The sequence below is a fragment of the Chelonia mydas genome, chromosome 3, assembly GCF_015237465.2.
Source record: "Chelonia mydas isolate rCheMyd1 chromosome 3, rCheMyd1.pri.v2, whole genome shotgun sequence".
NCBI classification, from domain to species: domain Eukaryota; kingdom Metazoa; phylum Chordata; order Testudines; family Cheloniidae; genus Chelonia; species Chelonia mydas.
This window is the reverse complement of record NC_057851.1, coordinates 117,178,496-117,200,698: the sequence shown is the minus strand read 5'-3', so window position 1 is coordinate 117,200,698 and position 22,203 is coordinate 117,178,496. Positions and strand designations below refer to the sequence as shown.

Genomic DNA, 22,203 nt, shown 5'->3' with positions numbered 1-22,203 from the left:
ACATTCTCCTAATTTGAAGGGCCGCTCCAATAAGCTTCCAGGCACTAGTATAATTTCTAAGTCTTTTTCTCAAAACAGTGGCTAAAGTAAATACTCAAAGATCCACAAAGATATTTAGGCCCCTAACATTCACTGAAATTACTGTGAAATCTGATTCCACTCTGAAATCAGTGGACGTTAGAAGCCTAAATACCTTTGAGGATCTGAGCTTTGGTTCTCACTCTTTGCTCAGCAAAGAATATTTTTGCTATATCTTTTGAAAAGTAATTGTGAGGCACTGGGGGCAGCTTTGGCAAGATGGCTGAGTGTTCTAGCAATGGCTGTTGATGGCCACAGACCAATCATAATTTTGCAGTGTAGACATATGTCAACCTAAGTTACAGCGATGTACATCCACCGCAGTAATTAAATGGCTTTTGTATGTCCACACTATGCTTCTTGTGTCAGTGGGGCGCATCCTCACCAGAAGCGTTTGCACCGATTTAACTGTCAACGTGGGACATTGTGGGATGGCTTCTGAAAGGCATCAACAGTAGATGTAAGCAACACAGTGTCTACTCTGACACTGCGTCAACCTAACTACATCAACATTGACTCTATGCCTCTCATGGAGGTGGAGTTAAGTCAATGTAGTGGGTGAGTTATCAGCGGGAGCAACATTTTAGCATAGACGCTCACAGAGTTAGGTCAACGTAAGGCAGCTTACATCAACTTATCTCTGTAGTGTAGACGAGGCCCAGATAGTTAGCAGTTGTTTGCTGTAATGTCATGCACAACTACCTAAGGAGGAGTTTTCTCCATGTACTACTTGAGGATGATGCTCACTAGGGAGAGTGCCACTTTTGATCCTAGACTACAACCCCAGACTAGCAGGACCAGGGCGTTGTCAAGATCTGGGACAAGCAATCGTAAATGCATAACTTCAGAATAAGAAATGACAATTTTTTATGCCTCTGGTGATGTTGCAAGACCAGACCACAAGGTTGAGGAAAAGAGTGGCCAGTTGCCCTGTCGAAGCTGCCTGCTCAAATCTTTATTGGTCAGCTGAGTAGGTACCAGTTTGGGACTGAAGTCTCCAGTGGGTGCTGTTGTTGTGGCTGTGTGCACAGCTGTTCATCTTACGTTGCAAGTACTTATGATCAAGGTCGCAAATGTTGAAGAGATTCAGGTATTTAAATAATTTGGCTTTTCAAACGCTGCAGGAGCTATTCATGTAACTCATGTACCCATAGTGCCCCAAGGTAGATTAAGAGAAAGGGTTATGAATCAATGGTGGCATAAGCATTAGTAGATAATCATGGCATGTTTCTGGAAGTTTACACAGGGTGGTCTGGCAAAGTGCACAATTCTAGAATTTTCAAAAAATTTAAGAGTGTATAGATGGAAACTTTCTACCTTTCATCCCCAACAACATCAACATTAATTGTGTTTCTATCCCCATTATGTTATAAGTGACCCTGCCTGCCCACATTTGCTATGGTTCAGGAAATTATTTCCAGATGATACAAACATAGAGATATGCCCAGTCAACTATTCAAACAGCAAGTGGCAGATGGTGGTGGATTGTGCTCCTGGGAGACTGATTTCAATCCCTAGTTTAAAGTAGCCCAGATATCTGTACCTCTCTCTCTAGCCAAATGCTGGTAAGTGGGGGAAATGAAATGTAGGGCTGAGGTGGAAACAGACATTAAAAACTTCTCCTTGTGAACTGCTCTTGTAGCAGTTCTTGGTGGTTGTCTAATCACTTTCAGATCTCATTTTATATGGAAAACCCTAACCTAACATTTGTTTAGCCCGGCCTCTTGTTGTTCCAAACTCTCACTTTATTTTTTACAATTGAAAGTGAGTATGTCAAGTGACCTTGAAACAACAGGCTGCAGCTGGGTTTATAGGAGAGCAGTTGTCCACAGAGCCCAGATAATTGGAAAAAAATCATACATTAGGTTAAATCAATGTATTTAACACTTCTCTACTATTTATGTTAAAATCCTATTGGTTATTTTAGTCCATTATTACCAACCCCTTTGATCTGTTAGGTACCTCTACCATGATCATTTTACATGGTGGAAGCATAATGGGGGGGTAACATATGGAGTGATATGCTGTTATGGATGAGGGATTCCTCTTTAATCCTATACAAACAAGCATCAAGCAGAATATTTGGGGGTGATGCCTCTGCTCGAGAAGAATGGAGATATTACTGGGAAGCCAGGTGATGTGTGTGAGCAAGAGGGAGTTCAGAGGAGGGGAAAATGATTGAGATGAAGAAAGGAAAAGGGACAGAACAAAGGAAGGAACCTACAGACCAAGGGAGAGAAAGGGAGAGCAGAGAAAGACAGATGGACAGACTGACAACCACCTGAGCAGATCTGTGCCCTCTCTCTCACTGAGATGCCAGAGCCCCCGCCAACAGACCCGCACAAGAGGTATCTGACACTGCTGACATGCCAATTAGGGCGCAGTACAACACTGAAATTTGCCAGCTCCAGGAGAAGACCAGAAAAGTTGACATGACTCAATTTATCTAGCATCCTAGGAGAGCTGGGGATTATATTTTTACCTATATATTTAAGTATTGTATTTTGGGGGGGCAAATGCAATCCCAAAGAAGTATGAATGAGCTAAAAAGATGGGTGACAACATACCCTAGCATGATGACAAGTAGATAGGACATGAGAGTGCGTATGCAACGAAAGTTTACTGATGGTCATGTACTGCCTATTGCGTAATGTGCACTTGGTGGTGGTTAATCTGCACGGACCTGTATTTGGACTCTCTGTGTGGTGGCACAGGGTAAGAGCAGCAACACTACCACTGCCTTCCATGCACTTGTTCATAACATAATCTCATTTATAATGCAAAGGAAGCCATGGAGCCAATATACAGGAAAATACAATACTCCAGTTACATAGATGATGAAGATGGTTGGCATGGACTCTCACAGGAGCCTGACTTCATCAGTAATCAGGCTAGACCAGGCTGGACAGTATAACTGTGACAATCACAATGGGGAATGCTCCTCACATATTCTGGTCTGGTTGGAGGAACACTGGAACTGAAGGAACCACACTATACAAGAAAGCTTCAGCTACTCTTGGGTTTCTAGCTCTTGAAAGGGGAAGAAGTGCTTCCAGTCTCTTTGGGTTCAGTATACAAGTTGTACGAGGAAGCCAGACAAATCCCTTGAGCAACAGAATCGTTGGGTGAGCAGAGAGGAAGGCATACCATATGCTCCCAAGCAGCTAAAGATTGAAAATATGAAGTGTTCAAGGTACAACAGCTCTTCCTTCAGGTGCTTCCTCCTTGTCATAGGACCCCCCCTCCCCGACCATCTTGGCCGGGCCACCTGGTCCTTTAACAATGATCTGTTTTAAATTTGAAAAATAAAAATGTATTTCAGTTTGGAGTCCTTTAAAAGACCTGATCAATAAGCAATTATGTCTACCATCAGATAAGGGAGAATTATGATTATATACTTTTATGCCAAACAGGGTAGCTAACCTTGGAAAAAAATCCATATAATTCCTGAGACACCATAGCATCTGCAGCACGAAGTTGTCTTCAACATCTTTTTACAGATCAAGAGGGAATGACTAATGTGGACGTTTAAGGGTAGCACATCACTGATGCTATACCCATGCTTACATGATCATTACTATAATTAGTAATTGATTGTGCACCTGCAGTAATGCCTCAAATTAATAATCAATCTACATTCAATCTAAGATGAGCTTCTGGTGGTATTAAATGTTATTTTTAGGAGTGCAAAGTCCAGAGAGGGCAGTAAATCAACAGGACTGCTCACCCCAGTAAGCTAGCCTGCTGCAATATTTTTCTTCTAGCTGCAAGCAACAGAATTGTTTGGCAGCCAGAACAGAGAAAGTTACAACAGTCAAGATGTGATACAACAAGGGTCTCAGTGGTAATGGTGAGAAGTTGGTGAATTTTATAAAAGCATTCCTACCGAACTTGCAAGATCCTAACTAACTCTGATCAGAAAATGGTCAGGATGGAACCCAAATTCATAAAAGCAATGCTCAAAAGAACATAGCAATTGTATAAGACAATTATGAAACAGGTAGGTTACAGATCAGAATAAGTCAAACTGCATACAAGTGATACAAAAAAAGTACATTCAGCAGTTTGGCAAGTTGTGCTTTGGATCCAGCAGTTAATGAATAGCGAAATAGTGTCCAAAGTTGGTACATTTTCCCATTACTTGGAAATCTCATCCATACCTGACAAATCCAATTGGGTAAGATGGGAAAATTAGTTTGGAATGGAGGCCCTGATCCACAAAGGTATTAAAGGTCTAAACCTCAGATTTAGGTGCCAAAGCCTCAGGTTTAGGCACCAAAGTCCCAGTTTTAAGCTCCACTGAACTGCCACCGAACTCTATAGGCACATAGATACCGACTGCCTTTATGTTTTCAGGGTAAATGTTCCCTGCCGCCCACGGTTTTGTCTCTGGGCCTGCACAGTGCTTCCTCACTCTAGTCATCCAGTCATCTATCTCCCATATAAGCCCCAGAGTGATTCACACACAGAGGAAAGATAGATGTTTGCCTAAGTCGCATAAGATGCCTGATTTGGTAGGCATGCTCAGAGGCCACCTACAAGACTGGGTCCCATTTACAGTCTGGCTGCCACCAGAGGAGGAGGTGGTGACGGTGCTGCCCACCTCATAACTCTTAGCCTGGTGGCTAATGCACTTGCCTGGGTTGTGGGAGACCCTGCCTTCAAATCCCTTCCCTCTGCCAGCATGGGGAAGAAAACATTTGAATAGGGGTCTCCCACCCCTCAGGAGAGTCTTTTAACCACTGCACTATAGGATAGTCTGATGTAGGGCTCCCTCAGTCTCTCCTGTTGAAGCTGTTCCACAGTAGCTAAATAATGAAAGAGTTTGGAACAGGGGAACTGGATCCAGGATTTCCCACTTCCCAGATGGATGCCCTAACCATGGGACCGCAGAGTCATTCCCATTCTTTCTCTCTCTGGTCCCATGACTATTTAAATATTTATCCATAGTGGAACTGTCACAGGGCCAGAGAGAGAGTGCATCTGTAGTCTGGTTCAGACAAAAGCTCTTCAGCAATGTTTGTGCCTGAAGACTGGGGGGGAAAGGGGAGAGAGAGAGCACACACACACTTTTGCCATTAAAAAAGAATTAAACACTCCATTATTGTTTTATATACAGATATACAATACACTGAATCTTAAAGCTTTGCATTCATTTTGCAAAAATGAGTCGCTTTGGCTGATTTGAAAAAGCCTTGATGAAGCAATCTTTTCCAGTTTTGCCCTTCCACATAGTTTGCCCACAGGAGGGCCTGATTTCATATTGTGCCTGGGCCTGTTCAAGGTCTATAGTGTATGCTCTAAGGCAGGGGTGGCCAAACTGAGCCTGAGAAGGAGCCAGAATTTACCAATATACATTGCCAAAGAGCCACAGTAATACATCAGCAGCCCGTCATCAGCTCCCCACACCCATTCCCAGCGCCTACCACCCACCGGCAGCCCCACCGATCAGCGCCTCCCTGTCCCTCCCCATGCTTCCTGATCAGCTGTTTCGTGGCATGCAGGAGGCTCCAGGGGGTGAGGGGGGAGGAGCGAGGGCATTGCAGGCTCGGGGAGGAGGCAGAAAGGTGGAGTGGGGGCAGGGCCTGTGGCAGAGCCAGGGGTTGAGCAGAGAGCACCCCCCAGCACATTGGAAAGTTGGCGCCTGTAGCTCCAGCCCCGGAGTTGGTGCTTATACAAGGAGCCACATATTAACTTCTGAAGAGCCACACGTTGGCCACCCCTGTTGTAAGGTGTAGGGCAGAGAATACAGCTGAGTAAAATGTTTTGACTGAAACTTTCTTCAGTGAAAAATGCACATTCAGCAACACAGAAACATTTTGCAAATTCATGTCTAGTTTGTCAAGTTGTTTTGGTTAAAAAACAAACACACCAAAAACCATTTTCAAAATAAATCAAAACATTTTCTTTCAGCCTGTTTGAAATAAAACATTTTGATTTATTTATTCTAGAGGGCTTTTTGTTTCGAAACTTCCTTTGATTGTACTAAAAATTTGTTAAATGTAAAAAAAAAAAAAAAAAAAAAAAAGTTCAAAATACATATGTTTTGTTTGACCCAAAATAACTTTTTTACTTTTGGTTTTGATTTGACCCAAAACTATATTTTTCCTCCCAGTTTTTTGGAGTTGTAAGTGAACAAAAAAATCTGTTATTCACCCATCTCCAGTCGGGAGGCCGTGATATTCCTCCTTCAGATTTTTCCACCAAAGAGAAACCACAGATCCAGTCTGCAATGCAGGGACAGATTCAGGCCATTAGGCATAGCCTGAAGATCAAACTGCTATCCCGAGGTAAGATATGAGATATAAGGGTTCAAATTCCCAATCCTCAAATTATGAACTGATTGTATTGTGGGAGAAAAGTTTCTGAGGAGTAGGTGGGCAGGAATTCCTCTCAGCTATGAGAAGCTCAGGGTAAGCAACTAACTTCCTTGCTAAATATAACTTAATCAGGGCAAGTGCAACTCATCATCTAATCAGGATCACATAAAAAATTCTGGCTTGCTTTCAAATAAAAATCTTTGCAAATTAAAGCTGTGGGGGCTTTTCTATGACTAAAAAAAGGAGCTTGACAGAGACTTGATTTTATCCCTTAGCCAAATAACTGTATATTGCACTGTTGTATCCATGTCGGTCTCAGGATATGAGAAAGAGAAGGTGGATGAGGTAATATTTTATTGGACCAACTTCTGTTGGTGGAAAAGACAATCTCTGCGTAGCGTGAAAGCTTGTCTCTTCCACCAACAGAAGTTGGTCCAATAAAAGATATTACCTCACCCACCTTGTCTGTCTCAAAAAATTGTACAGGTTGTTGTGCTTTGAACTTGTTTGTATTAACTGTTCCACCAAAATTGATTCTGACTACAGCAGCAATTCTCAAACTGTGGGTCTGGACCCCAAAGTGGGTCACCACACTTTAATGAGGTCGCCAGGGGTGTCTTAGACTTGCTGGGGTCCGGGGCTGAAGCCGAAGCCCCACTGCCCAGGTCCGAAGCCCGAGGGCTTCAGCCCTGGGCAGTGGGGCTCAGTTACAGGCCCCCGGCCTTGAGTTGAAGCCCCTGGCATTTGGTTTTGGCCTTCCGACTCGGGGCAATGGGGTTTGGGCTTTGGCTCCCAACCCAAGGTAGCGGGGCTCAGGCGAGCTCAGGCTTTGGTCCCCCATCCTGGGTTGTGTAGTAATTTTTGTTGGGGGGGGGGGGGTCACGCTGCAATGAAGTTTGAGAACCCTTGTACTACAGTGATTCAAGACACCACTGCCCTTTGAGGTAGATAAATAATAATGGCTTGTTTGTGGGAAGTCCCCAGGGAAGACCCTGGCCTTGCTACAGGCCCACAGTGAGTAAATGGGAATCTGTTTAATATTGCTAACAAACCCCAAGCAGAGTGTCACATTCCACCAATCAATTCAGATCTGTAGTATCATGATGTGCACTATGACATCAGAGGCAAGTGTTGTAGGTCTTCATAATAGGCTCTATGGATTAGATCCTCATCTGCAGAAAGTCCATATAACTCCATTTAAATCAATGGAGCTACATCTAATTACCCCAAGTGAGGATCTGACCTTATATGCTCTGGTTAGTTCCTCTGTAAATACTCAAACACATTTAATAATAAAGGAGTAGTCATTACAAGGGCTGTCAAAAGAGAATGGGTTCAACTACCTGTGGTAAAAAGCCTTCATTAGAAACAAAAGGAAAATATGTACTAATTCTAAACAAGCTCTTTGGAAGTGTCTAACAGGAGTAAGGTGACCAGATGTCCCGATTTTATAGGGACTGTCATGATTTTGGGGGCTTTTTCTTATATAGGCGCCTATTACCCTCCACCCCCGTACCGATTTTTCACACTTGCTATCTGGTCACCCTAAATAGAAGTGTACAAGAATAGCCTTGCTCCTCCAGTTTAGTATCCAAGATATTCCTTTAGCCCAACCCTCTCTGGAGAGAGGGTCACTGAATTCAAACCTGGGCTTACCTCTGCTCAGATGTCCCCACCTGGTGGTCACATTGTAAACCCGTCCATATCATTTTCCTGCTGTCCAGTGGTTTCAATGATCCATATATTCTGTTGAATTATCTTTCCTGTTGGTGACAGACGAAATAATACCCCTTCCCCATTGTCCCTGAAAAAGCTCTTGCCTGTTCCTCATTCCATGCTCCTTCCACACCACATTGTCTATAGAACTAGGTTAGGGCTATTGATTCATTCCTACTCTCCTTTCTACTGGGGAATTTCCCGCCCAGTAAATATAATCAGAGACTGCCTTTTCATGATCTGATCAGCCTTTCTTCAGTTCCTGCTCTTTTAAGGTTCTTGCAGACTACCAGTGCTTTATGGAAACTGTATTGACCCTTCTACCTTGACTACTTCCATTTTCTTTTCTGAATAGTGCTGTAACCCTTATTTTCTCTTATCTGTTGCTGCCTAGCTCTCCAAGGCTACAGATGATAGCTGCCATCAGAGCTGTTGCCAACTTTTGCCCTTTTTCCTCACTATTTTTTTTCCCCAACCCTCAGTTTCTGGAGCCAGATTATTTCATTGGAATCTCAACTATTTATTTTTAAACTAAGTTTATAGCCCTCATAGTTACAGAGAAAAGTTTGATAACACAAATCAAGTGTACTCTAAAGGCTCAGAAGACTGACACCAAAAAGAACCCCAAATTTATTTTTTTTTTTTAAATCCCATGATTTTTAAGACAGACAATCTCATGACTTTGGGGGTCTAGTCTGAGTCATGAATTTTAAATACTGCATCACTTTTTATTTGACAAGGACCATACTTGGGTCTGTAAATTTGTCCAGACTGCGTGGCAGCAGGAGACAACTGTAGCAATACTATGCTCAGAGCCCAAGTGCTCCTCTTTTGCTTGCTTAGTGGAGCCAATCATCCCATGCCAGCTATTCAAGTTGTATAACAGCAGCTCTAGCTCTGCCAGATGCATCTTAGCTTCTGGTTGCCTGGAGAACCTGCATGCCATGAAATTATAGAAGAGGTCAGGACCGGCCCAAGTGAAGAACAACAAGGGAGAGAAAATATTGGAAGAGAACACACAAAAGTAGTAACAGTGGTTTAAGACCATTTTTCTAGTTTAAAAAATCTCTATTATTGACATATACAGGCATTTGTTTTTAAATAATGTTTTAAAGTTTGTTTTGTTCTAATTGGCCTCCATGCTGAAAAGCCAAAAGCAAAACAAAAGATCAAGAGCTGGGTAAGTGAAGAAGCACTCTAGTTGCAAGCCTCTCAGCAGTAGAATAATTAGGTTAATGTGCAATGTACGATTATCCACAGAACCTACAACAGGATGAGAAGAGGATGAAAAGATTAAAAGCAACAATTAAAACTGTCTATAACCATACCACTCTGAACAGGCCTGATCTTGGACGCTAAGCAAGATCAGTCGTTGGATGAAGACAGCTTTGGCATATGGGTGATTGTAGACTTTTTGATTCTACTCTAATGCCAGGTAGTGCTCTTTTGAAGACATTTTCTCTCTCTTTTTTTTAAAAACCACTTTTCCACTAAAAGCAAGTGCAAAACAGGAAGACACAGACCCACAAAGGGACTTAGGAATTTCTGAGATCCACAAAACCTCCACTCAGCTGCTGCCTAAACTCATTCAGCACCTAACTTTTCACTGTAACAGATCCATACTTGCCTCAGCCACCTATCACATACCAAAGTCTCAGCCTGATCCTGAAACCAGGTGAAGCTAGGCATTCTCATACTACCTTTAAAAAACAACAGCAACAAGAAAGATTTTCTTCTTTTACCTATTGTAGAAACGCCCAACAGATGCACAAACTGAGGTGCAAGATGGGCAATATGTACCAATGACAGATTTAAAGTTCAACATCTCAAAACTCATCAGAGCTTGATAGGAGCTTTATATCATTAGAGAAGAGGTTTTCCAATGAGATAAACAGTATTTACTTCTAGCCCTGGAAATCCTGAGATGTTTTATGTTTAAAATTGTGATTTATACATGGAAAAACAATTTTAGGTAATTTATGTATGGAATATAAATTACCTAAAATAATTGTCCATTATTATTTTAAAGTGGGAAATCTTCACTTTTCCATTGTATAAATCTCCCACTTCTTACCCTACTAAACTGGGCATTTATATTTAAAGCAATTAGGATATGAGCAGTCCCACTGTATGATCAAATATGTAAGTGTTCCACTTATATCAATGTTTATATTACAAACTAGTCTGATAAAATAGCAGCCCTCCCAGACTTTGGATATGTTATCAATTAATACAAAATGCAAGAACTTGAAATACACATCTGCAAGGTTGGGGGTGGGCCCCCGGGAGTTACCTCACAAGTCGAGAACCAATGTTGAACCGAATTGGCCCTGTCAACACTGGTTCTCCACTTGTGAGGTAACTCCCTTCTCTTCATGTGTCATTATATAATGCCTGCATCTGTAATTTTCACGCCATGCATCTGAAGAAGTGGTTTTTTACCCACAAAAGCTTGCGCCCAAATAAATCTGTTAGTCTTTAAGGTGCCACCGGACTCCTTGTTGTTTAAGTAAAAATAGCATCTTCTTATTCAACAGATCCATTTTCTGTATATATTTCACAATCAGATCTGCCCTCTAGGGACAAATACATTTGTACTGCTGTTTAGTCCTTCTAGTGCTAGAGAGCTCAGCTAACACAGCTGAGAGAGAATGGACTAGATGGATTCAGTTATTCCTTGTGCATCATTGCTAGAATTGCTTACAGAGTTCTAATCAGTTATACCTGCACAACCCAGTTGCATAGGTGTAACAGAGGGCCTAATTTGACCCAAAATACCATACTTTATTATTTGTTGAGTTAGTAGGGAGGGAACATTTCTGTCAGCTGAATATCTTTAAGCTAGAAATAATGGATAGTACATAAAGAGCGCCACAAAATGAAATGTAGACAGTAGCTGTTCAAACTCAAACTGTGCTTTAAGGCCAACATTAGGCAATTTTTTCTAAATTTTAAAATTAGCAGAAATATTTTTATTCTTTTGAACATTAATAGGATCTAAACATTTCCTTGCAGTTTACTGCCTGAAGACTGAACATTGTACTAGACAACTGAAACTGACTAGTCTAATTTTCATTATCCACGCTGAGAAAAAAGCAAAAATTAAACAATGTAAAAGGTGAAAATAAAAATTACATTTTTAAACATCCTTTTAGTTTAGTAAGCTGGCTCGTAGCAACAAGTAAATTTGCTTCTCACGGTGCTTTATCTTTTTGGTGACCTTTTAATAGGCAACACCAAGGGCGCCTCCAAATCCGGAGGACGGTTCAGGGGGGGCTCCAAAAATGCGCATGGTCGCAGTGAGATTTGGTGGGTAACATGGTCTTTTATTTACATGGCCTTTTACTGGACCGACTTCTGTTGGTGAGAGAGCCATGGAGCGCACTGTGGTTCGCCATGCATTGGCCATACTATTTGCTCTGCCCTGAGGGAGGGTGGAGATGAGGCCGGGGAGCTGCCGGCGGATGGGTTTCGAGCCTGCCTCGGGACGGCGGTGTCAACGGGTAACGTGGAGATGACCCCGTGCTGGGCCCGAGGCCAACAGCGCCGCGTCTCCTTGCGGAGTAGAATGGTTGACTTTCTCTGCTTCCGCCCGAAGCCTGATTTCAGCAGGAGGTATCCCTCCGCGTCTCCCCCCGCCTCCTGCTCCGCAGCAGATGTCCGGCTGCCCCATGCGATGTCCGTTCAACTGTCAGGTTAACCGCCCCGCCACATACCAGGCGAGACGCCATGGGAAGGCGGCGGCTCCAGGCCGGGAGCCCGCAGGGAGGAGGAAAGGCGCTTGGGAAGTAGTTCCGGTGAGGAGCCGGAGGAGGGAAGTTACCGTCGCGCCGCCGCCGGGTGAGTAAGAGCGGCGCGGGACAGGGCCACCGCCGGCGTGTCGCGCTGCTACTGCAGCAGCGGCTCCTCCTCCCGCTCCCTGCGCGCGGCGGGCTCTGCGGGCGGCCGCGGCTCCTCCTAGGGGCGGGCTGGGGGCGGGGCGGCCGCACTCGCGTTTCCTCCTTCGGCGCCATTTTGTAGCGCAGAGAATCCGCAAATAAAGAGCGGGCGGCAGCGCGGGGTGGGGGAGGCGGTGACCGCTGAGGCCCCGGGTCTGGGCGCTGAGGCGGGTGCGGAAGGTGCCGCCCTTGATGTGACAGGCCAGGCCCGGCCTAGGCAGTCGGTGCGCGGGGACAGCGAGGCCTCCGCGCCGTAAGCAGGAGGTGAGTAGCCGAGCAGCCTCCCCTTCTCCCGGGGTGCCTCCGCCGCCTTCTTCTTCTCCTCCTCCTCCTCCTCCGCTCGGGATGCGCCCGCTGGAACGGGGCCGGTGCGCACCGGGCACTAGGGTGTCCCTGTCCCGCTGCTTTTGAGGCTGGGGGCTCCGGGCCCGGCGGCTCCGGCCGTTACCTACGGGGGCAGGGCAGAAGCACCTAGAGCCATTTTGTGTGAGGCGCAGGCCAGAGCCCGGCTGGGTGCGTGAGTCACGGCCGGGCCCCGGGGGCGCCCATTGTGCCCATCCGCCGGCTGGGGAGGCCCCGTTTTCTCTTGTAGGCTGCGGCGAAAGCGGCCAGGAAGGGTTGGGCGGAGCCCGGGCGGGATTAGGAGCCATTCGGGGGCTCTGCCCCCCCTTCCACCGGCAATGAGCCGTAGTCCCGCCGCAGGGAGCGGCCTGTGCGCTCCGCTGTCAAATGGCCCTTCTTGCTGCGGGGGCGGCTGCTGCGGCCTGGCTGGGGCCGTGCGGGAGAGCTGAACGATTTCCAGGGGCCTGTTCAGCGTGGCGGAAGGGTCCGCTGGTAGAGGTGCAGCGCACTTGGGTGCCCGTCCCGCGGAGGCTGCTGCACATGCTTAGCTTTACGCTCTGTGCGTGGGTTCCGGGAAGGCAGTGGGACTAGTCACCGTGCCTAAAGTTAAGTATGTGAAGAAATCTTTGTAGAGCCGGGGCCTTGTTTTGTATTTTTGTTTGTTTTGGAGACACTGTTACCTGTAGTGGTGGTTTGTACACAAACTGTAACATAAAAATTAGCTGCCAGGTATTTTAAAAAAAAAAAAAGCCCGTAAAGCAATGTTATAACTAGAACAATTGAAATTAACTGCATCATTTCATCCTTGTATCTAATATTTTATGTCCCTTTACAATATGTCATCAATACCATAGTATGTTAAGTGGCATGTGAGATAAAATAGAACATTATGATCCTCAAGCATGAGCCTTTTAGTTCATGTGTCAAATATGGCAAAGTAATGTCTGCTATAATGAGCTTGTAATAAGTTAAGAATTTACATAGAAATTTAAATAAAAACCCATCCTGTGTTCCAACTGTCTGTGTTTAATGTGTTAGTATAGGTGAAATACTAATGTATGTTTGATGTTACTGAGAGCAAAAGTGAAAGGCTGGAAACTTGACAAGCTACCATTTGTCACCAGAATGAATTTTTGGGTTAAGACGCACATTTTTTTAGTATGATAGTGAATAAATTATACCATGTATAAACACTGAATTTGTCTTTATTTCAATAGGATGTATTGAAGATTATTATTTAAAAGAATTTTTGTTTGTTCTTGTAGAAAATGGCACGTTGTCATGCTCTTACAGAAAATTACAATAACCTTAGCAGTGAGCTTGATCATTCTTTCAGTTGAGAGCCAATTGAGGGGCAGCATCTTTAGCTATTGCACAATGTTTAAAGGTTTCAGAGTAGTAGCCCTGTTAGTCTGTATTTGCAAAAAGAAAAAAGGAGTATTGTGGCACGTTAGAGACTAACCAATTTATTTAAGCATAAGCTTTCGTGAGCTACAGCTCACTTCATCGGATGAGCTTATGCTCAGATAAATTGGTTAGTCTCTAAGGTGCCACAATACTCCTTTTCTTTTTGACAATATTTAAAGTTGCTTATTCTTTGTGCTTTGCTTTTTAAAAAAAAGCTTATTTTTTAGTAAACATATTCTATGTACTGTGGTCAGCGTCTTGGAGATGGTGGTCCATTAGCATGTTTTCTTACCCATCTTACTATTGGCATGTTAATGACATTTAAAATGAAAATTGATAAAATAACAAACAAGTCCCCTTGGGGCTTGAGCTTGCAAATAATTAAGCATGCAATAACTTTACACTTTGAGTACCTCATGCTTAAGTGTTTATAGGATTGTTGCTTTACCGATTTATTTTTCCTTTTCCCATATCCAGGTGTGTATATACTCATAAAACAATAAGCAATATAAAACAGCCAGTCAGCATTCAAAGACCTAAAACAATTTAGGTTGGCTTTTAACTCTCCTTCATGCTGCTGTAGATGTGTCAGTAGTTTTGAGGAAGTTACTTAATGTGTCTCAATGTTGACTACTGGGGTGGTGTTATTAATCTGCTCTGTGTAGCTAAACCTCTCAAGTTTAAATTGCTAAGATACTGTGAAGTCTTCCTGATGCAGAAAGTCTGCCATGTTTCAGTAATAGGGTGTAGTGTTTATATAATGTACAAAAAAAAACAATTAAGAGGAAGTTATCTATTTAGGTTGCAGAGTCAACCCCTAAGTTAAGAAATGCCAGACTTAGTTGCTCATGCAACATGAATTCTGCCCCTTGTGCATCCATCCTGTGCACTGAATAATATTAACCCAGGGGATGTGGGGGGGAATACACACTATCAGATTAAAGATTATATCATTATGCATATGTATGGGGGGGGAGAATTAAGATTGTACAGGAAACTTACATCGGATATTTCCTAACGTTTGAGCCACATGGCTTTGCAACCAATTAACTGTTTTAATGTAGACTTTTAATATAATTTTATAGTTCTTAAAGGAAAAAAGTGTTAACATTATGCATATAGCATCATTAGCATGGTTTGAACTCTGAACCTTCATTGCCTCAGGACTCGTACTACAGTAGGTGGCAGTAGGAGAAATAACTTGGTTGATTAACTTCTGGTAGCTTTTGCTGGGGTGCAGGCAACCTGGCCTGGTTCTGATCAGTACAATGCCCCTAAAGCCTTGTGCTTGGTCCAGACAGAGATGGTTGTAGGAATGGAGCCCAGCTGTGCTCCCACCACTGCTTTTGCAGCTCCAAGGTGTTTCTGCTGCTGCAACTTTGGCACAGCACCTAGGACCTGTTTTAGAATGTTTACATTTTGTTGTTTTGGCATGCTGCCAAAATTTCGTCAGGCAAACAAGTAACATATGGGAAAGACCTGTCTAACAGATTGTAACTTCTCATGCATTTCATGGGACAGGCAAAAGGCACATCCCTATCTCCAAGGCTTTCGCCTTGCTGAATTTCAGACATGCCAAACAATGCAGGTGTTAGAATTACTTACAAAAATAAGTGAGCCTTTTATTATGAAGAGTGGTAGACAGCCTAAACATAGGGGACTACTACTAGTTCCATCCTATGATGCAGAACAACTTGTGATGTTTTTGGATGACAACATATGGTGCAAAAGCGATTAGTAAGACTGAGTATTTCCATTATGATCCCATTTTCAGTTGCTTAGCTCTTTCCAAAATTTTTGATTGAAATTTCATCTCAGAGCATGGTTTCTGCCCACAAATGGGTTGTTTTAGAAAGTTTGAGCAAAAGGCTTTGGTGGCTTTTCAAAAGGGGGGGGGGGGCGGGCCTGGCAGCAAATGCTTCCCTTTTTAAAAGTTTGAATAGCTGTATCTCCACTTGTTCCGAGGTAAAGTGTCTTTATTTAACCAGGCTGAGAGGTTGAAAATTGCACTTCGTACATGCACTGTACTTCAGGTGCAACTTTTAAGTACTTTTTGCCACTGTTCTATGCATGGCTAACATACCAGTGTGGTGTGTGTACATTGATGGAGCCCTCTTTCATTGAGCAAGTATAGCTTTGCACATCTGAAAACAGTATGTGCCCAATGCAGTTTAAAAATATGAAAAACTTTAAGCCCTTGCCTTACTAGGCTCATCTAGAATGTTTTGCAGGGTTTAGCTTATATGTTTGGCTTAAAAAAAATCATTTAAAAATTACATCTAAGAGTATTATGCTTGCAAATGGTGAATAAAATCAGTTTTTAAATTTTGATTTTTTTTATTTAAATTAAGTACAAGCTATTTAAAAATACCTATTTAACATAAAATTTGAAATTGACCACCTCTATTAAGACCTAAACTTTCTATACTCTATTAATCACTTAAACTAAATACAGAACAGAACTTTAACAGCATGTCAGGTTGTAAAGAAAATGAAACCACTGACCTAGTGAAAGTCAACAGCTAAGCACCTCGAACCAGAGTTTGATGAAATGCTAAACCAACTTTTGACATCCGTAGCCTCTTCTGCAGAGACAATATTCTGTTTATTTCAGTTTATTCAACTAGTTCAGTTTAATGACTAACTCATTGAAAGTTAAGAAACCAATTGGGATTGGAAAAACATTTTCCTCTTCCAATCTATGCATAAAACGTAGGTGTGAGGATGAGATGATGATCTGCTAGTTCTAACATCTTGAATGACGTGGTGATCAGAAACAATCAATTCACTAACTATATATGCTTCCTTTGCTTTATAAATCAGTTTTAAATGCAAAACATATTTTGAGATGCTAAATACATAACAAATTTAAGAATTTAATGAAAAAAATTTAAAATGCTCTTTGTGCATTTTGATTTTTGGATTTCTATCGAAATGGAGCTTGACCGATCACAAGAAAAATTAAGCACCTAGTAAATAAATGCATCACTCACCATTTTCTAACATAAGTAAAAATTAAGAATTTGAATAAATGTTAGTGAAGCTATATAATTGCTTAAATGTGTATGGATCGTGTATCCTAGTTAGCAAAGTGCCAAATTTAGCATAAAGGCTATATTTAGTTGCAAATCAACATGTTTTAATAGTTACCAGTCAAGGAGAATCAACCTTTCTTTAGGAAAAAAAATGAAGTACAAATAATGACAGGTTTCAGAGTAGCAGCCGTGTTAGTATGTATCCGCAAAAAGAACAGGGGTACTTGTGGCACATTAGAGACTAACAAATTTATTAGAGCATAAGCTTTCATGGGCTACAGCCCACTTCATTCACTTTACAAATGTAAAACATGATTTAAAATCAATGACTTACATCAAGGTTTCATGCTTGTTTTAAATCATGATTAAAATTGGTGATTTTAAATCAGTCCACCCTGCTTGCAAAATAAAGCACTTGCAAACAAGGTAATGCCAAAGTTAAGGTTTTCTGCTTGTGGATATACATCACACCATGGTCTTAAAATAGTTTCTCAAATTCTATATTACTAAATTTCTGAATACACCTTACATTACAAAGATTGGAGGGCTGTGCTGGATCCTCATTGTATGTTAATGATTTTTGAGGAGTCTGGCACTTCAATGATTTAAAAAAAAGCCACATCTGTTTAAGGTGTGGAAGTGTATACTGTAATTCAAGAAAGTGTAATCTTATCTAATTACTGAATTGTGACACATGCACAATGGAGCAGAACTTAGGCTGTGAAGGCACCCTAAACTTTGGTAATAACCACGCAACCTCCAGTGTTCTAAGTTGCTGTAGTATACTTTCCATCCATCCAAAACCTTACCTTATTTCTGTACTCTTAAGAGAAGTCTCCAGCATTCTTTGCCATCTTCACATCCCCTACAACATGGTCAGTAACACTCCCAAAGTTTCAGAGTAACAGCCGTGTTAGTCTGTATTCGTAAAAAGAAAAGGAGTACTTGATGCATCCGATGAAGTGAGCTGTAGCTCACGAAAGCTCATGCTCAAATAAACTGGTTAGTCTCTAAGGTGCCACAAGTACTCCTTTTCTTTTTACTCCCAAAGTTATTCACTTCCATCACCAATAGAGGCAAAAAGCAGTATGCATCCCAGGTTATCAAACTTTGATTTGAAGGCAAAACATTAATAGTGATCTCTGCAGTGTGAAAGTAGAACATTACATAGGTGTGATCTGGGACATATATTCTTGATATTGTGTGTCAGAGTTAAGGTTTAATTGGGAGTGTTTAATTGGCTAAATAAGGCATTTGAACACCTAAAGAAACTCACATTAAGTCCATTAAAAATAAACTAGTATTAGCTTCTGACACCCACTGTAGAAAAACTTGATGACAAACAGAAAATTCCTTCATGACCTCTTTCTTAAATGTTCTGATTATACTGTATTTTTGAAGAGTTTCATTTCTGATAATCAGTGCAGATTTTTGGCAGTTGTGTACCATACATTCATTTTATTAGGAAGTGCACTTTCTGTATTTGAATTATTTGTCCTAAAAAAAAAAAAGTGTGGAATGGAGGGAGAGAAGAAGCTTCATAATACTTAATTAAGCCTCCCAAAATTATCTTGAAAACGTTCCACAAGGGTGTGTGATAACTGCTTGTCCCAAAGAAACAAACTTGCTTATGGCAAGTGGGTGGATACTTTAAAAACTCAATTTTTTTTGTAACTGATCACTCAAAAGAAGCATTTGCTCTTTGAAAGTCTGAGATTTAAAAAAAAAAATTCAACTTTCTCCTGTGAAACAAAACAAAAGGAAACTTATGGTTTTCTTTGCTGCTGTCTGGGAGAAAGGTATATGTTATGGAACACTAGAAAAGGTGTGGGATTTAAGCTCTTAAACACGAAAATCAACAGAATTAATTTTGTATTCTATTAATTTAAATAGTCCATGCATTCATAATTGTCTAAAACAGTTACTGGAACTGGACTACTATTTTACTTAAGTAAAAGCTTTATTTATTTATTTTAAAGTGGTCCTGTGGTCAAATGGGTAGGTAAGTTATACATACCCATTTGACCACAGGACCGCTTTCTTTTAAAGAAACAACCATTCATTACTCTTAGGCCGGGTCTACATTACTGACCTACATCGGTATAACTACGTCGTGCAGGGATGTGAAAAACCCACACCATGAGTGATGTAGTAATACCAACCTAAGCCCCTGTGTAGACAGCGCCATGTTGGCGGGAGAAATTTTCCCACCAACATAGCTACTGCCTCTCTGGTAGGTGGATTAACTGTGTTGATAGAAGAGGACTCCTCTGTCGGCTTAGTGTGCCTTCATTAAAGTGCTACAGTGATGTAGCTGTGCCAATGCAGCATCTTAAGCATAGACTTGCCCTTAATGATCTTTTTGTCTTTTCTGAGTGTAAGTGTTCTTTATTGCTCTTAACATACTGATAAGTCTGGTCCTGAGGACAGCTGAGAAGGCTGTTGCTTCTACCTCTTGCGGCTTGGCTACACTTGCATGTTAGAGTGCATTAAAGCAGCCCCGGGAGCCCTAACTCCTGAGGTGTCCACACTGGCAACGCACATAGAGTGCCTGGAGTCTGCAGCTGGAGCGCTCCTGGTAATCCACCTCCAGGAGCAGCATAAAGCTTGCTGTGCCCCAGCTGAAATGCCCGGGCGTCAGTATGGACAAGTTGTTGCATTACAGTGCTGTGATTGGCCTCTGGAAACGTCCCATAATCCCCTGAAGTCAAGTGGCCACTCTTCTCATTGTTTTGAAATTGGTTGCAGGCATGCAGATATCCCCTTTCAAAGCTCCATTTCTGATAGCCGGCATGCTCATCTGCTCCAGGACTAAGCAAGCCATTAGTGTGGAATGCTCCTGTTGTGAGGGGGTGAGAAGGGGGTCTGCTGCTGTCTGAACTTACGAGACAGCATGCTGACACTCAGCCCCCCAAAACAGTCTTCCCCCCCCCATACACACAACACTCCCTGTCACACTCCACCCCCCCCATTTGAAAAGCACGTTGCAGCCACTTGCACACTGGGATAGCTACCAAAATGCACTGCTCTTTGTGGCATTGCAAGAGCTGCTAATGTGGCCATGCCAGTGCGCTTGCAGCTGACAGTGTAAACACATGGCAGCGTTTTCCCTGTTGCGGTCTCCAAAGGCTGGTTTAACTCCCAGTGCTCTAAATCTGCAAGTGTAGCCAAGTCCTTAGATGGAAACTAATCATTGGTACCTCTCTCCTGTGTAAAAAAAACCCAAACTGTCAAAATCCAAGTTGCTCTTGTCATAAGCTATGCCTATGCTAGGTGTGTTTTACCTATGTAGGTATACCAATATACTACACTGGCAGAGCTCTCCTGGTGTGGATTATAGTGGTAAAGATGCGTTCCATAGTTTATTCTCTGGGCTTGTCTACACAATGCATTAGTGAGCACCAATGGGGGTGTAAATTCTTGTGTGCAGCAGTGTGTCGTGAACTGTGCTGGTGCACACTAAAAGTTCCCAAACTGGCGTTGCCATAGTACTATTTGAAACTCTTTAGTATGTGTCAGCAAGGTTGCACACAATACGTGACATGCTGCTGCACATAAGAATTTACACTCAGCTGATATGCACTAATGCACTGTGTAGACAAGCCCTCTACTGGTATAGCTTGATCTACTGGGAAAAGTAGAGTTCAGCCATGTAGGGATCCTGTCTCAATACCCTGGACCAGTGGTTCTCAACCCACAGGCCACTTATGGCCCAGTCAGCATATAGCTGCAGCCCATGTGACATCCTCAGGGCCATACAGGGAGTATATATAGTGTGTGGATACAGCCCACATAACACAGAGAACTGTATTTTTGGCCTACAATGGTAAATAGGTTGAGAACTGCCTAGACTGACATAGCTATTTCAACAGAAGTCTAGTACAGACATAGCCATCGACTATTTCATAATAGAATAGAGCCCATTTTAATGAATACTAGATTATAGGACAATGTTAACACTTCCAGTGTTGTTAAAAAATGCAAGATGAAGCAGTGTATCGTAATGATTACAGAAACTGGGTGCCTTAGAGGTTCACATGGGGCAAGTGGTTTCATGACCCTCTTGCCTTACCCATTCAGCTCTAAAACTTTTAAAAGGCACATTGTTATGTAAGAACTAAACTGTGCACCTGAAATGAGCTTTTCTAGATAGAAATTCCCTTTACTTCCCACCCTCTGCACTTAAAACAACAATTCATACTAAAGAAATAAAAGTAAAATCTGATGAACATTTTCTGGGAACAAAGCAGTTTTTTAGTAAAACTCAGGTGTCTATCAGATCAGTCTTGCAAAACCAATTAGCCAAAATATGGCTTCCTTTTCTCTGCTTCAGTAGTATAATGGACAAGTTAATGATACTTACTGAATGCAGTCTTGAAAAGTTTCCCTGGGAAAACGCAACTGTTGCATGATTATTATTCCCTTTTTATTAAACACTCTTGGGGAATGTTTTTCTGTTGCTGCCCTTTGAGATTCTGTTCTCGAAGACCATAGTTAGTGTTTGGAAAAGGAGTTCTTGCACTCCTTTATTAAAAAAGGAAACAAAAAACCCACCACAGTGTGAGTAGAGCTGCGTCCAACTACATAGCGGCTTCCCTGCTTCACAAATGCTTTTCTGGTGGCTATACTACTTTCCCTTCCATCTAAATCACAGCAGGTTTCTAGTTTTGAAGCTTTCCTTCAGAGGGAGGAGGGGATCAGTCTCTTTTCTTGTTTAAAAGACTTATTTGGCCTGTGGAAAGCTGGAGTTCCCCTCCCCCCCTCTTTCCCTGTGCTGCCCCTTGGTTAGAATTGGTTAAAATTTCAGCCTTCTAAGACTCAGGCTTTGTCAAAAATAAAAATCATGGGAAGTACTTAGAGGTTATTTAATGTTGAAGTGTTGCAGAGAGGTTCAAGCATAACGGACTGGGGTATCCTAGTTAAAGAAACTAATTTTACTAATTTTTCAATTTATCCTCCAACCCTGTTTGTGTGTATTCATAAACTACTTCCCCTGAGTTGAGTCAGCGTGGAATTAGTGTAAAAGTGTTATAGACCCACTTTGTTTCAAATCAATTTGTGGGAGAAAAGCCACTATCAGCCACTTTCCAGACATGCTAAATGTTACTCGGGAGCTACTTCAGTGTTCCTTAAATGCAGCCACCAGGGGCTCTTCATGCGGCTATAGCCTCCTGGATCGTGATTGGGCTGGGAGAGAGGGGGACAAAACAGCAGCCCTTCCCCTGGCACTGTCAGCAGGGGTTGGGCCCTGCCCTCCCTCTGGAGCCACAAACACCTGAGAAGCAGCCAGCCAGTGTGAGTACCCCATCTTCCTGGGGGCAGTAGGGTGTGGGCTTCTGGCTTTCAGCTTCAGCCCTGGGAGGAAGG

At 42.4% G+C, this 22,203-nt stretch overlaps 1 protein-coding gene across 5 annotated transcripts in view; it reads left to right on the top strand.

Moving 5' to 3' along the window:
• The first annotated feature begins 11,410 nt into the window (after positions 1 to 11,410).
• LOC102935616 (WT1 associated protein) overlaps positions 11,411 to 22,203 on the top strand; it is a 37,320-nt gene continuing 26,527 nt past the window's right edge. The window contains exon 1 of one of the 5 annotated variants that reach the window (XR_006290046.1): positions 11,411 to 11,954. The gene's annotated coding sequence lies outside the window, so the exon portion shown is untranslated. Of the gene's footprint in view, positions 12,317 to 22,203 lie in introns of all 5 variants that reach the window. The other 4 variants (XM_007065687.4, XM_043544285.1, XM_037895089.2 and 1 more) reach the window with 4 other exon arrangements.